General features: G+C 45.6%; 1 protein-coding gene and 1 pseudogene across 1 annotated transcript in view; both read left to right on the top strand.

Moving 5' to 3' along the window:
- The window catches only part of LOC111729502 (CUB and sushi domain-containing protein 1-like), a 920,340-nt gene that overhangs the window by 238,640 nt on the left and 667,347 nt on the right, over positions 1 to 14,353 (top strand). The window lies entirely within an intron of this gene.
- Positions 1,982 to 2,108, top strand: LOC111729508 (annotated as a pseudogene).

Genomic DNA, 14,353 nt, shown 5'->3' with positions numbered 1-14,353 from the left:
GCCAAGAATTTGCCAGGTCAGGGGATGTAGCTCTATAGAAGACGTGTTCTTTATTCTCGGTGAGTTTTCCGTGAAGCACAGACACAGAAAATCAGACACACATGGAAAAGCTGCAGAAAAGTGCCACGTGAGCACTCTGAAGGAGCGATTTCTCCTGTCTTCAAGAGTAGGGGAAGTTCCCAGAGAGGAAGCGAAGTCTGCATTGAGGTGTGTGTGACAAGACTGACTCTGCTGAGAAAGGAAAGACACTGGTCCCCGCCCGAGGCAGCAGAAGGCTTGGTCTGTGTGCCATGTCGAAGCTTGGATGGGCTCGGACGGCCGCTGGCCAATTTGGCAGCGAGCGAAAGGAGACTGGGAGAGTGGCCAGAGTCCCCGCAAATCCTGGACAGTTCAGATGGGTAACTGAGCACCAAGCGTCTGTGTCCAAAACGAAAACCCACCCTCAGAGATAGAAGACCCCCGCGTGGAGGAAATTTAAAGAAAAGAGCCAGGAGCTTAGAAGGAGATTCTGAAATAAAGACTCTCAAACACCTCGGGGCTTCTGTGATGATAAATCACAGGGTTCCCAGCGCGCTGTGCAGTCGGCCGATCTGAAAAGCTTCACGGTCTAATAAGAGTGACTGTGTCCCCTCTCATCTCGGATATTTGACTTGGAGATATTTAAAAGAAAACTTGAATTTAAGAAATTAAAAGAAAATCAGTGCAAAAGAAAGAATCAGTAGAGGTTAGTATTTTATGCGCATTGCACATAAAAATATAAATCATCACGTAATCCTCGTTGACCTGTTCGTGATAATCAAAGCAATACTGAAGAACAAAATGTCCATGATCTAGTGTCTGTCACCATGGAGATAGGCCCACGCTGCGTTCAATGAATTAGGAAACTTTGCCGAGAGCTTTGGGGATTTATACATGCATAAATCTAAGGAATCATCTCATTCGTTCTTGAAAAAAACTTAAATCATAAGTGAAATATGTCACTAAAACAGGTGGTAAAATACATAAAATAGAACAAGATTGATTTAAGTACTAACAGTTAAGTCAATTTCTATACATTTCTTATCGCTTGAATCGGGATGTATTTGGATAGATATTAACATATTTATTAAAAGCTGAGATCAATTTGGGGAAGTGATTTTCAGTCTGGCTATTGCGTTTAGAGCCGAAAGCAATCGTTTAATATATTTTGTCTTTCATTCGGTAATATTTGAGCACCTCGTATGCGATAGGCTGAGGCTGGGCTCCGATCCGTGGTGGCCCCAGCTCCCCCCATCAACCAGAAATGAACACGGCGGACGTGGCCTCGCTCCTGGGGTGGGCCACCGCTCAGAAACCGCGAATGCATTTGTACCTTCCGACAGCGACGAGGACCGCAGAGGGACAGCCACGAGGACAGCGTCCACCCTTTGAAACCCGCTCCTCGCAGAGCGTCTTCTGGCTGGAGGCTGAAGGATGGACGGGCGCGGGTTTGGGAGAAAGAAGGAGCTCTGTGGCGGGAGGAAGGCCGGACCCGCGCGCGGCCGGAGCTCAGAAGGCGAGGCGGGCGACATGGACGGGAGCGAGCGGGAGCCTGGAGGGTCAAGGAGCCGCAGGTGACGCGGCTGCAGGGCCAGCGCACCCCTGGCCTGTGACGGGACGGCGCCAAAGAGCACACGCGATCCGGTGCTGCTGCAGTGTGGGGAGTAAGTGGGGACCGGCGTGGGCGTTGGGAGGTCACCCGAGGGACGGTGGCGCATGGCCGCCCAGGGGACAGCACGCGCTGGCCCGAAGGCGTGAGGGTGGAGACGAGAGAAGCGAACAGACAGGACGTTGACTCGTGATTCAGATATTGAAAAATAACTCTGCGGCTGAGGCGGGGCGGTTGGCCTGCAGAGGCATCAGCTTCCAAGCAGATAGAAGTCGGTTGGGTTTTCGGTCTGAAGACGTCAAGGACTTCAGGCCAAGGTCGTGATAAGCAGGAGGTCAATAAGAATTGTGGACAGTCTATGGCCGTGTCACCCTGAAAGCGTCCGATCCCGTCTGATCTCGGAAGCTAAGCAGGGTCGGGCCTGGTCAGTACTTGGATGGGAGACCTGGTTAGCACCTGGGAAGACCAGGTGCTGTAAAAAAAAAAAAATGTTGACAAGTAGAAGAAAAAAGGGGATACGAGGAAATATGACTTTTGACCACGTAGCTCAGTTAATTTATTTGAAATTTTTGGAACAACCCTTGTTTTTAGATGATTTTATATTCATTTTATTGTCACGAGAAACTCGAGTTCAGATAGATTAGACAGCGTGTCCCGTGTCACACACCTGCGTTCACGAGGGATGCAGGCAGCCTTCTCTCTCAAAGCGCGATGTCCTTTGCTCTGGATGCCAATGCTCCTGCGCAGGTACCGTTTAGAGGAGTTAACCTGCAAAGTCACACAAACGGAAGATAAATACAGGAAGTGGTTTTGCAAGGGAGAGCATATATTTCTAAACTCTACCCTCCCTTTCTTCCCTCGAGTTAAACATTGATGCCAACTGTTATTTGCAAAATTGTGGAATGGCGTCATAACGTAAAGAAAAGCGTAGTGACTCCAGGAATGAGAATCGTCGCTACCGTTTCATCGTGAAAGGGGGCAGTCACTGTACACCAGAGAGAATCGGAAGTGACCTTGGAGAGGTGAAATTCAAAAGTTCCTTTCTTGGCCGCATTAGTTCAGAGTGGGTGCTCCATCAATACGCGGATGAGAGAGTGAACTACGCACCTTCTCCGTTAAGGTATCTTGGCCAGATTCTATCCTATAATAAATTAGAAATAGATCTTAATGACCCGGGGGCTATGTTTCTGACGGTTACTGATGACGTACAATACTAGAACAGTCTCACAACTAATATATGAGAGGCTGTTAAGAATAGTTTATGTGTAGGAGATACTGAAATCATAGTCTACAAGGGTAAATATTATTTTATCATAAAGAAGAGTCCTTTTGATTACATTTTGGATCAAGAAGCCCTTGAATATATATATATTTTTTGCTTTGATTTTGGATGGTACGAGACTACATGACTTGTTTCCATTGTAACTCACAGCACACGTCACGATGAGAAGCCCACTCCTGTGGGTAGTTAAGGAAGGTGGTTTCTTCCACAAATCTGGGGGGCGTTAGTGAGTTGAGCTAGTTCAGACCTCCAGAATCCTTTAGCTCTCTCCCAATCATGCTGTCACAAACACATGAATTAAGACACAGCATTTTAAATGTAAACATGCGTTTGCATGGGAATTATTTTATACTCGCACTAAGCAAGTATTCACATTTTATAAGCTAGTGCTCATGAAGTCGTCCCATTTTCTTGCGGAGTAGGCTCTGGGGGCCCTGTGCAAGGCCCTGGCCCCCTGAGTTAAGAGGCTCTAAGCTCTACGAGTGTCAGGTAGAAATAAGAGTGAATCTCAGGTCATTGCATCGTCGAACCCATTAGAAATGGAAAGAAGAAAATCTCTTATAAGCACATTCACGTAGAGTCTGGACTGATGGCAAATGTTAATTGGCCCGTGCAGCCTCATTTAGATGGTACGAGACTATATGACTTGTTTCCATTGTAACTCACAGCACACGTCACGATTAAAAGCCCACTCCTGTGGGTAGTTAAGGAAGGTGGTTTCTTCCACATCAGTCTGGACTGATGGCAAATGTTAATTGGCCCGTGCAGCCTCATTTTTCCCCCTTCCTGGTGTATGATAATTTTATGGCCGGCAATATTTTAATGTAAGCACAGTGCGGATCATCCATATCATTGACATTATAACTGGCCCAGCTGGAGTGTGTTGTCACAGCCCCCTCTGACCACGAGGCCCTCCAGCCTCTGTCAGGACGGGGAGGCCATCTCCCAGTAACTGTTGCAAGCTCTCTTTCTGCAAATTTTTAAGCTCAATTTAGGGATGAATTCAGACACTCACTTAAAAAAATAAAGGTATATTTTCACAGTTTACCTGTGATTTCTAAGTCGTAGGCGGACGATAAAGTCAGTTGAAACTGCTCATTTTCTCTCCTCCCAAGAAAGGACACTTCTGAGGAAGGGGGCCCCGGTTTGCTTCACTTCTGACAGGGTCGTGACTAATTTCTGGGGGACGCAGGTCTCTTCCAAGTACTTGTTTATCTTGTTCTTGTTTGTTTTCTTTTTAATAAATATTATGTGGTTTTTCAAGTTTTGACAAATTATACAATTATTAAAATTCATTTTTTCACTTATCCATCCATTCATCCCCTCCTCTATTTAGTGCTTTGTGAGATAAATAGAAGAGAACTGTACAAATAATTTTACATGCAGGTGTGGGCCACTCTGAGCCATGATGCCGTGGTTTATATTTATAACTTTACATGTAAGTATTGGTTAATTTTTTTAAGCCCTTTTTCTAACACCTTTACCTGGTAGTCCCTTGAATGATTCAAACAGGAGTTGTTTGGGGAATATCATGCGTTCTCTATAGTTTGCTCAATTCTTGCTTTTGCTAGAGTTAGCTTAAAGTTTTAGGTATCTCCAAACTCAATATTATGTTCTTGGACTTTCAGGCCAGTTTTTTTTTTTTTTTAATAGAAATTGAACTATATTCAAACAATAAGACCCAGAGATCTTTGATATCATAATTTGCCAAGATATTTATAACTAGATTTTTAAATAGAAATTTGTTATTTTAATTAAACCATCGGATTCATCCAAAATATTTAGACTAGTTTTTTTTAATATTAAAAAATTCTAGTACTAAGATTAACTTTCTCATAAAATAGTCCACTTTCACGGGCTCTTGTCATACATTTTGTAATGGACATATTCTCTACCGTTTAAAGTATACTTTGTCATTATCTTATTAGATGGTGTCACCATCCACTGGAGTTTTGGTGATAGCTTTCTTATCTCTGTTGTTGAAAATCTGTATATTGACTAGGATGTTTTATTGCAGATTAATTTATAATGTCACTAAGTAACAATAGCAAATGTTTGCTTATGTTCAGGCAATGTGATATATATTCTTAGAAAGTATGATTTTGGATAATTGCCAAAAGAACTTTAAAGATAATATAATGAATAGGCAAAATATCTATACAAGTTTTCCTAAAATCCCTCTATGAACATTGGAATTAAAAATTCAAGTTGGATAGACCCAAATTTAGATTATCCTGTGAAAAACTGGAAACATTAGCGAATTATAATTTTCTACTCAATGTAACAATAGCGCTATTTCTAATGGGAAAAATTAACATGTCTTCCAAGAGAAGAAGAAAGTCTAGAATCACTGAATTAGTTTTAAAATCTAGACTCTGCTTGGAAAATTTCTGCTGAATTACTTCCACTGCAGTTTAAAGTGAAGAGGTTGGTGTGGGCCCAACAGCTGTGCCTGGCGTGTTAGGAGCCATTTTTAGACTGACTGGTTAGCGCAGCTGCCTGAGACAGGTTTAGAAAATTATAGACCTCTGCTTATTCACTCTCTGTTTTCTGCAAAAGCGCTGTGAAAGGGGCATTCTTAGCTTAATTTCCCTGAAGTTATCACATGGGACAGCCACAAAAAAGCAGTTTTTATTGTCACCGTTTTCCAGAAGGAGAATACATCAAATCCAGTTGAGGCGAAATTATAAAGAGCTGTACTTATAATAAAAATAAGAAATAAGAAGGTCCTTGAGCAGAAAACACTTTGTGGAAGTTCTTGTTTAGTGCGTATCTTAAATATGGACCTCGAAATACGTTTTCTTGGAGACGGAAGCATCGGCCATTACAATAACTCCGAGCCTCCCTGTGCAGCCCAACATGGCATTGCGAAGATTCACGAAGTTAGAAAGTAGCTGTTAACCACGGCGTGGAGCTATGATAAGCCACACGGAGGAACAAGACCGAAAAAAATAATAAACAGCAAAGCAAATGTTGGGTCCATTCGAATTGAAAAAACAAACCAAAATAGTTTATATTCTGGGTACAAGTAGAAGTTATTGGGGATATTTTTCCTGTGCTTTTGTTCTTTTGGGGTTCTTTTGGTCATACTTCTATGGTTGCTAATTGTTACGTTCGGATATATCAAAACGCCCTTGATATTATTCCTGAATACATACTTTTTTTTTTTTTTTTTTGCCTAATCACATGCTATAGAACTTACAGTCCATGCTTCCTGAGAAAGATAAGTGCAAAGCTTGTTTCATTCAAACAAAATACGGTTGCTTCGTGCGACCAAGTCTAGTTGTTACTTGGAGTTCTACGCTTTGCCTTTCGTATTGACCATAGCTGCTCACACTTCTAAAATTATAAATCACGATATCTCCAACATCAAGTTGCAATTCAAATAGAAATTCTGTAAAATGTTCTCTGCCGGTATACTAACTTGACAGGTTTTGAAGTTTATAAAAATGGCTGTCTCTAAGGATGCGTTACTTTCTTTGGGGAGTGTCTGGGGAAGGCAGTGAAGAAGGCGGGTAAAGAGCTTCACAATGACGTATCGTCCCCCGAGCCTTTCCTGTACGTTCGTCTCGAGGGTGTGAAAGTCAGAGGCGATCGACCCATTCCTTTAAAACAGGCTTCCCACACGCCGAAGCCGTGCGAGACGTGTGGAGTGACCGGGCTACCATCGTGTCAGGCCTTGAAGAATCTCAGTTTGCCTGGGAAGTTGCAGAGAGCAGCCAGCTAAAGTCACGTGTTGTGCTTAGTGCTCGGCCGGAGCTCATCTGCGGAGCTCTGCTATGGAAGAAATTGCTCTTCCCAACTCCAAGGTTGCTTGGCAGAGACCTGCACGTTCTGGTTGAGGTCAAGGCCGCACGTTCAAAAGCCCGCCCTCACGGTCTGGTGACACGACATGGAAGCAAGTCACACATTCCAAGGGCGCCACTGACAGATCGAAGACAGAAGAAATTCCTCCAAACTTCGTAACATGTGGCCTTTCTACCTATTTTTAGGTTTTACATTTTGAGCAAAGAAAGCTTTGTTTTCGAGGAACATTTCATTGACTTTTAATTCATTTATAAGCAACACAGCAGGGCTGGGACGATGCCAAATGGGAAGCACCCACGGCAGAGGGGGAGCCGCATGAGTGGGTGGAGCTGGGCGGGAGAGCGTGTGCTCTGCTGTGACACGGGCCACCGACTCAGAGAGTCCACGACTCCAGACTCGTGGAAAATCTCCCCAAATTAAGTCAGCGAAAACAAATCGAATGGTACGTTTTTTCTCCCACAAGGACCAGCTTCACACCAATGTTTCTCCAAAACCAATTATGTCTCCGGGTCTACCCTCGATTTAAGAGGTTTAAAAAACAAACAAACAAACCCCCAACACCCTTCCTGTGTCAGAGGCCAGGTAAAAAGGAAGCGGGGGTCAAGACACCCTCCATCCAGAGTCCCTGGAAGAGAAGGCTCCAGAAGCCGCTGAGCGCGAGCACGTTGAAGTAGTGGGCTTTGCGGTCAGGGGTACGTGGCGGTGGCTTCCTCCCTCCGATCCTGGGGACATGCAGCTCAGGTGGCTTGCTGGCTCTTCAGCCTTTGGGTGGACTGCCTGTGGCTCGGTCCCACCGCAGAGGGCTTCTGGGCCCTTCTGTCGGCATGGGCTGCAAGATCTCCAAATGCAACTTCGGGAGGCACCTCAGTCCAAAGAGGCTCTGTGTACCTGCCAAGTCAAACGGTGACGAAAGCATCCTGGGGGCTTCAGCGGCATGCCGACCCTGCCGTGTTCACAGGGCTGACGTTGCCAACGTGTGGCACCTTCTGCAAAAAATGGAGAATTGATTTCTTTACGTGCAATTATTTTTACAACGAAGGAGGGTAGGGAACTTATTGGCTAAGTTCTTGGACATTCTGGAAGGCACACACGTGTGTCCTGATGATCTAAGGTAATTAGTGGTTCACCTTGCTCACACTTATGTGACACACTGCACAGGGCGAGTGCCGGAGTCATTGCTAACGGCCGTCAGGAGGCGGCCTGTGTGACGGTCGAGGCGGTCGCTGGTCACCTGTGTGTCGGGGTGCTCTCTGCGGCTGGGTGCCGATTAGTTTCCCCCATCGCTGACATTTCTGATATGTCCTCGGTTTCTTAAACCGAAATTTTTTAAAGTGTTTTTTCATAGTCAAGTTACACACATTTCGCTCCAGTTTTACACACTCTTGTTTAATAATGAAATTGCTCTTGCCTGCTCAGCGACTGTCGTTGCTAAACGAACAAGGTTTTGAACTCAGTCCATCGATGTGGTGTGAGCTGAATTACAACCTCGGCGTCTCCTGATTAGCGTTTAAAAGGATCTACTCATTCGGGTGCGAGGTGTATATCTCAGTCCTTCGGCTTCCGGTGGGTCCTCTTCCTGTTTTCTGTTTTCCATTTCTTTGGGGTCCCCCGCTGACCTCACCGATGCTCGCACCCCAGTGGCCAGGTGCTTCTCCGCTCCCGTGCGTGAGCTTCGTCTGTGGAAACCCGTGTGCGGTGGCCTCTGGGCCGGAGCTCAGGCTCGCTTTCCTGACTTCGTCCAGCTCCCGCTGTCCAGTCCCTTTACGTCTCTCGGTTGCTGGCACCTGCGCTCCGCCTCTGCTCCCCCTGCTCTGTCAGGGGGTCCCCCATCTTCCTGCATAGCTGACGTCTCCTTTCGGACCACACGGAATATTTGTGGCCTTTCTCTTCAGGAGCCATTTTAAAGCATCTTTCGTTCTCTGCGTGTGTACAGTGAGAACTGGGAGGGGCCGGCCTTCGTGCAGAAACGGTGCTGGTCACCATCCTGGCTTCACCGGTGAGTGACTGTGTGGTTTGGAGCAAGTCACCGCATTTCTCAGTGTCACCGTCCCATCACATGTAACGTAGCGTGTGCTTGTAATGACCCTGCCATACGAGGTCAAAAGCAAGAATATCCGTCAGGTGCTTAGCGCAGTGTCTAGAAAATAGTAACCATTGAATGACATTTGCTTTCGATGGCATCGCATTTGTTATGTTATTTGTAATCCGTGTGCATGAGTGTGGGTTGAATGCTCACGACACACGAGGCACTGAATATGGCATTAGAAATACAAAATAAAAAGAGAAAGATTAGTTCATGCAAAATGCACCAGGGAGAACGGAGCTGAGACACGTGAGTCTCTCCGAGTCCACTGAGACCCAGACAGCAGGACAGGATGGGACGCCTCCTGTGACGGGCCGAGGGGGCACACGTGAGTGGGTGCAGAGGCTTCAGACCAGGCGAAGAGCATCACACCTGAGGGGAGAGAAGGAGAAAGGGTCACGCAGCCCACAGCGCGGCGCTGACAAAACACGGGTCAGAACGACGGCTTCCTAAGCTGGCGCCCTGCAGCGAGGGAGCCATCGGTTTGCAGGCGTGGGCTGGGGGTGGCCCAGGGACGGTGGCCTCAGTGAGAATGCTGCGGTGGCCCCAAAGGGACGGCCAGTGGAGACGGTCAGTCCAGTATGTCCGCAACAGGCTCCGTCGGAGTGCAAGTCCATGGCTAAGACCTGTCATCGCGGCAGGGTCCATGATCGATGATGGAGGAACCAGGTGCCAAGGGGCCTACGTTCCTCAACAGGGCTCTAGAGAATCTCCCTGAACAAGGGGCATTAAGCAGAGAAGGGAAAGACGAGCCGGGCTGAGCCAAGTGAAACGAGGTTCAGGAAGCCTCGGGGAAGAAGAGGACCGGCCACGGCTGCGGGGGCCAGGGGCATCGCCCCAGGGCTCGGGACCCTGCGGGCTGCATACGAAGGCGTGTTGCAGCGGGAGGGACGAGGGGGAGACAGGGGTGCACAGGGCGTGGGCGCAGGTCGTGCAAGGGCTCGCAAACCACGTGCAAGGCCGCAAAGAACGAGAGACGCCCTGGGAGGGACTTGACCTTGTGAACCTCCAGGAAGCGGTAGGTGTGGACAAGCTCCTCCCAGGCGTTGGTGGCCAGTGGGCGGGCAGGCGGGTGGCCGCTGAGACCAAACGGGAGAGTTCGGGGTTAGAGCAGGTGCTGGCGACTTGCCCTATGGCTGGAATTCAGTAGACAGGCAAGAGGTAAAGCACTCGGGTTTTGTCATTGCGAATGTGACCCGGGTAGTTCTGCCAGGAACACGGCTCCTCCCAGGTGGGAAAGGCCAGTCGTGAAGCTGGTGGCAGGGCGGCCTGAGCTCGGCACCGGCGACACAGACCTAGTGGGTTCGTGGAGGGCCGGACCGATGGGGACTTCCACTCAGAGCCTCTGCTCTTGAACTTTTACTGACCTTCCGGTCTGGGTCACACAAATATGAATTATTTAGAACTTTATTATACCCTTGGACTTTGGGGTTATAATCTTTATACAACATCGAGGTAATTATGCCATTTCCTATCAGCGACTTTAAAAAAGTCTTTCCTAACAAAACTGGATGGAATCTTCCAGGAATTTAATAGGAACACTCATCTTCCACCGTCCTAAATGTATTTTATCTCTCCCTATTCTTCCAAGGCCACCTTTTGTTGCCCTTTCTTTATTAATACGACCTCCGAAATGCTGTGTTTTATTATATATTGATGTAAGAATCCATGAAGATTTTAAAAATTATATTATGATATAACCAAAGTGTGGGAAACAGGCAACTGAGATATAAACTATAATTTCACAATTTAATTGAAAACTGTTGTTTCTACATGTATCTTTCTGGACTATTTTCCCCACCCTATAAATTTATCCAGTAAGATCATAATATAATAAAGACAGACTGTGCTCATCAGGCGACAATATGGAGTCTGTACCTTGAGCATAAGCAAGTACCTATTTAAATATTTACCTACAGTGAGACATACACCTACAAGAGCAAAGCATTTATTATTCATTGCCTCTTAAATACAAGACGAAGCCTTAGATCAGGGGGAAGAATGCAAATAACCCTAAAAGCATGCATATTAAATCAAGAAACAACCATCTTCATAAATTAAACGGGCGGAATCAGACAAAGGCCCTCAGAAGAGAGACAGGGAGACTGGCTGAGATCTCTGTCCACGTGGGACGTGTCTGCAGGTGGCACTTGCTTTATGGTCCTCTAGGCACCAACTAAACGGAGTCTCCTGAGGAAAACTGTGTACTTACCGGATAGTCTATAGTCAAACTGCAACTTCCTCTTAAGATGATGATTACGTTAAAAAAAGAAGCTTTAAACGTTACTAATCGTGCTTCATAATATAGTGCGATGGATGATTCGAGGTCAGGAAAAATAAGGACTGAGTCCGTGGTTGAAGCACTCCAGCGTGTGCTTAGTGCGTCGGCTTAGAAATCTGCCAGAAACTCACCAGCTCTTCCTCATCGTTGTCAATTCAAGTTCACGATGGTAGTGATGACCAGCCTCGTCCCGTTATCTCCCCACCCGCAGGCTGTTACGGTTTCTCCTTGCACACCTGATGAGCTGTATTATGTGCCTGGACCTTGGGGGGCGGTTTTCAACAAATGTTCGTCTAAATAATTGATAATCACTCAGTATGATGCAGAGTTTTGCTAGCGTTAGCTCAGGGATCTAAGTTCTGAGTCCGTGAAAGAAAGCTGGTCCCCTCAGTAAAAATAGGGGTTCCTTATTGGTTATCAGCTTCCTAAAAAGCAATTCCTAGCTTTTGCGACACATGGAGAAGGAGGGAAAGATTAACCGTGAACTTTAAGTTCACTGCGCGGCTCCCACCGCGGAGGTAGGAGACGGTGTGCGTACGAAGTGGACCTGTGCGATGGAGCAGGAGCGAACGGGGTTAAGAAAGAAAATTTAATCTCAAAGTGGGTTTTGTGCCGTTTTCACACTTAAACATCTAAAAAATGGCCTCTGTGGTGTGTACAGATTCGCTCGAGTCCTGACTCCCCCTCCCCTCCTTCTCCCCCGTCTTCTCGGTCTGAGGTGCCCTCTTGCCGCCCCGCCCCACCCAGACCCCCACCTTTGAAGCCTCACAGTGCTGTCATTCTTCTGACTTGGTTTTCGCACTGTGAAAGACGATTTGCAGGTCCACACTGAGGATATTTCTGCAGTGGCTTAAAGGATAGAATATTATATGCCTTTTAAAAATACACGCCATCTGATTTCAAAAAAAGATTTCACGTCGTTTGCTCTCTTTCGTCCTCTAAGATCATGCCACTAAGTCATCGTGTCTCGGCATTTCAGGGCATATATTGGGTTTTCTTGTCCTTCTGTAAAAATTGGAAACTATTGCTCTGCACTGCCGTGAATATAGGCCAATTCGATGCCTACAGATTAAAGGAACTGAGACGTTATAAAAATAGCATCGAGTGGCCGCTGTCCAGTGTCGGCTTTGAACTCGAGACCTCAAACACCGCCGAGTTCTAACCAGCTGAGCTAACCCGGGAAGGGACAGCAGAACTGACCTTTACAAACTGCCCCGTAGATGTCAAGAACGGCACTGTGGCGACATTTTGTAGAGTGTGTGTGTCATGGCCCATGAGTCATTCCGTTAAAAAAATGGTTCGTGGAAGTTAAATTAGAAAAACAGCGCACGTTCAAGTCTAATTTTTGAGCTTAGTTGTGCGCATGGGCTTACGTGAGGGACCGAAAAGCAAATGCGTATTTGTTTGGCTTAGGATTCACAATAAATAAATTTAGTGACAAAATGCCATTTGTTTGTATAACCCTGTTAACATTCTGCTAAACGCTCGGGGAAAAATGAACAAGACCATTTCATCAGACATTGCTCATTTATTCTTCTCTACTTAGACGGACAGGGACTATTTTCTCTGTTTTATAGAGAAGAGACCAAGGTTGAGATATAACTCAGTTATTCAGGGTGTCATTCAAATCTTTGCTCAGGACCCTGTGGTGTGGGAAGTAGAGTCAGGATGAATGTGGTTTTTCCTCTGCCACCTCGGGCTCTCTGCGTTCATATTAGCTGTCAACATGTTTTAAATTCTTATAAAATCATTCTTGACCATTTTCATAACCTTTAATATTATTTTAAACTACTTATTATAAACTTTTTAACTTTCAAATGTACGAAGATGGCCAAGATTCATTTTCAGAGAAAAGTATGGCTTAATGAGTTTTATTTCCCCTAGAGAAATCATAACTTTTCTGTAACTTAAAAAAAAAAGTATGTGATTAAAATGTCCCAAATTCAAAAGAATTAGTAAAAAAATTAGTTTTACAGATAACACACTAATGCAGACGGAATGTGTTAGTTTTCCCCATGGAGCTGAACATCTGTAAGTACAATAGACAGTTTTAATCAAATATATTTTTAATCCACTGACTCTAATGGAAACATTTCGACGTTCATAAAGGGACTTGCTTTATATATTTTTAAAAAGAAGATTTTACTTTTTTAGAATAAGGGACGTTTGAAACATCGCTCCATCGGATTTTACACAACAAACGCACTCATAAAAATCCCTTTAAATAAAGTTAGTTTTTTTAAATACGGCCTTTCTTTTCCATACCTCTGGTTGAAATTATATTGAAAGCTAATGGACATTTCTACCTTTGTTTTTCATCTCAGAGTATCTGTTAACGTTTGTGAACTGAAATCCGATATTCTGGTTCAGTCTCACTCGGAAGTGTTGGCCACAGACAAAGCACAGGCTCCTAAAAACCCCCCGAAGGGGTCTCACCTCCCTTCAGTGCTGATTGAAGTCTCTTGATAAACATAGCATTCTCCATGAATGAGTATTTAAAATGGTAAATTATTCCAGATTTTTATGTTATAGGAATAATCTATGATAATGAGTATTCCATTACTGAGAAACAAGTGAGACCATAACTCCCAGAAGTGACTGATACGACCCTGACCATGAATTATGGAATGTCGCAAACCTAAATGGCAGCATGCTGGGACCGCAGTGGTATAAGAGGCAGCTCGGCACTGGGCACACCAACCTCACTGAGTTCTTACCTTGAACGAAGTGTCTCACGTGGATAGACTGACGGCAAGCATCAGCTAAAGGGACTCCCGGACACTAAGTCATCTCTAGCTCAACCTGTCGTCTGATTTATCCCGCCGGTTTTTAGCAACTTCTTTGGGTTCATGCTGACCCAGCCCTGAAGGCTCCAGCTCACCCAGTCAAGTCCCTTAAGGTGGGTCCAGGGGTCTCGATGCGGCAGTAAGTTGGCTGAGTATGTAACACTGAACAGTTAGGAATATTCTGGACACTAGTAGCTTTCCAGGAGGCACAGTTCCCATCACTCCCACTACTAAATATCCTGGGGGATGAGCCCAGGACGGTTCTGCTGTCACCAAGGCCCCCCGTGGTGGATCGGAAGAGCTAGCTAGCGCCGTTTCTCAAGTGCTGGGTCAAAATCATCTCAACGTTTAATGTCCTCTGAAATTCAGTGGCTGAGACAGTAATCGTATGAAGATGATCGGAATTTTCATTCTCTACCTGCTTCTCCCTTTCTCGTTTTCGGATGGTCTGGTTTGCATTCCGGATTTTCTTCAGAATTTATAAAGG

This window comes from Pteropus vampyrus, unplaced genomic scaffold, assembly GCF_000151845.1.
Source record: "Pteropus vampyrus isolate Shadow unplaced genomic scaffold, Pvam_2.0 Scaffold264, whole genome shotgun sequence".
Classification (NCBI taxonomy): domain Eukaryota; kingdom Metazoa; phylum Chordata; class Mammalia; order Chiroptera; family Pteropodidae; genus Pteropus; species Pteropus vampyrus.
Note: the sequence above shows the minus strand (reverse complement) of the source record. Positions and strands in the feature narration are given on the sequence as shown.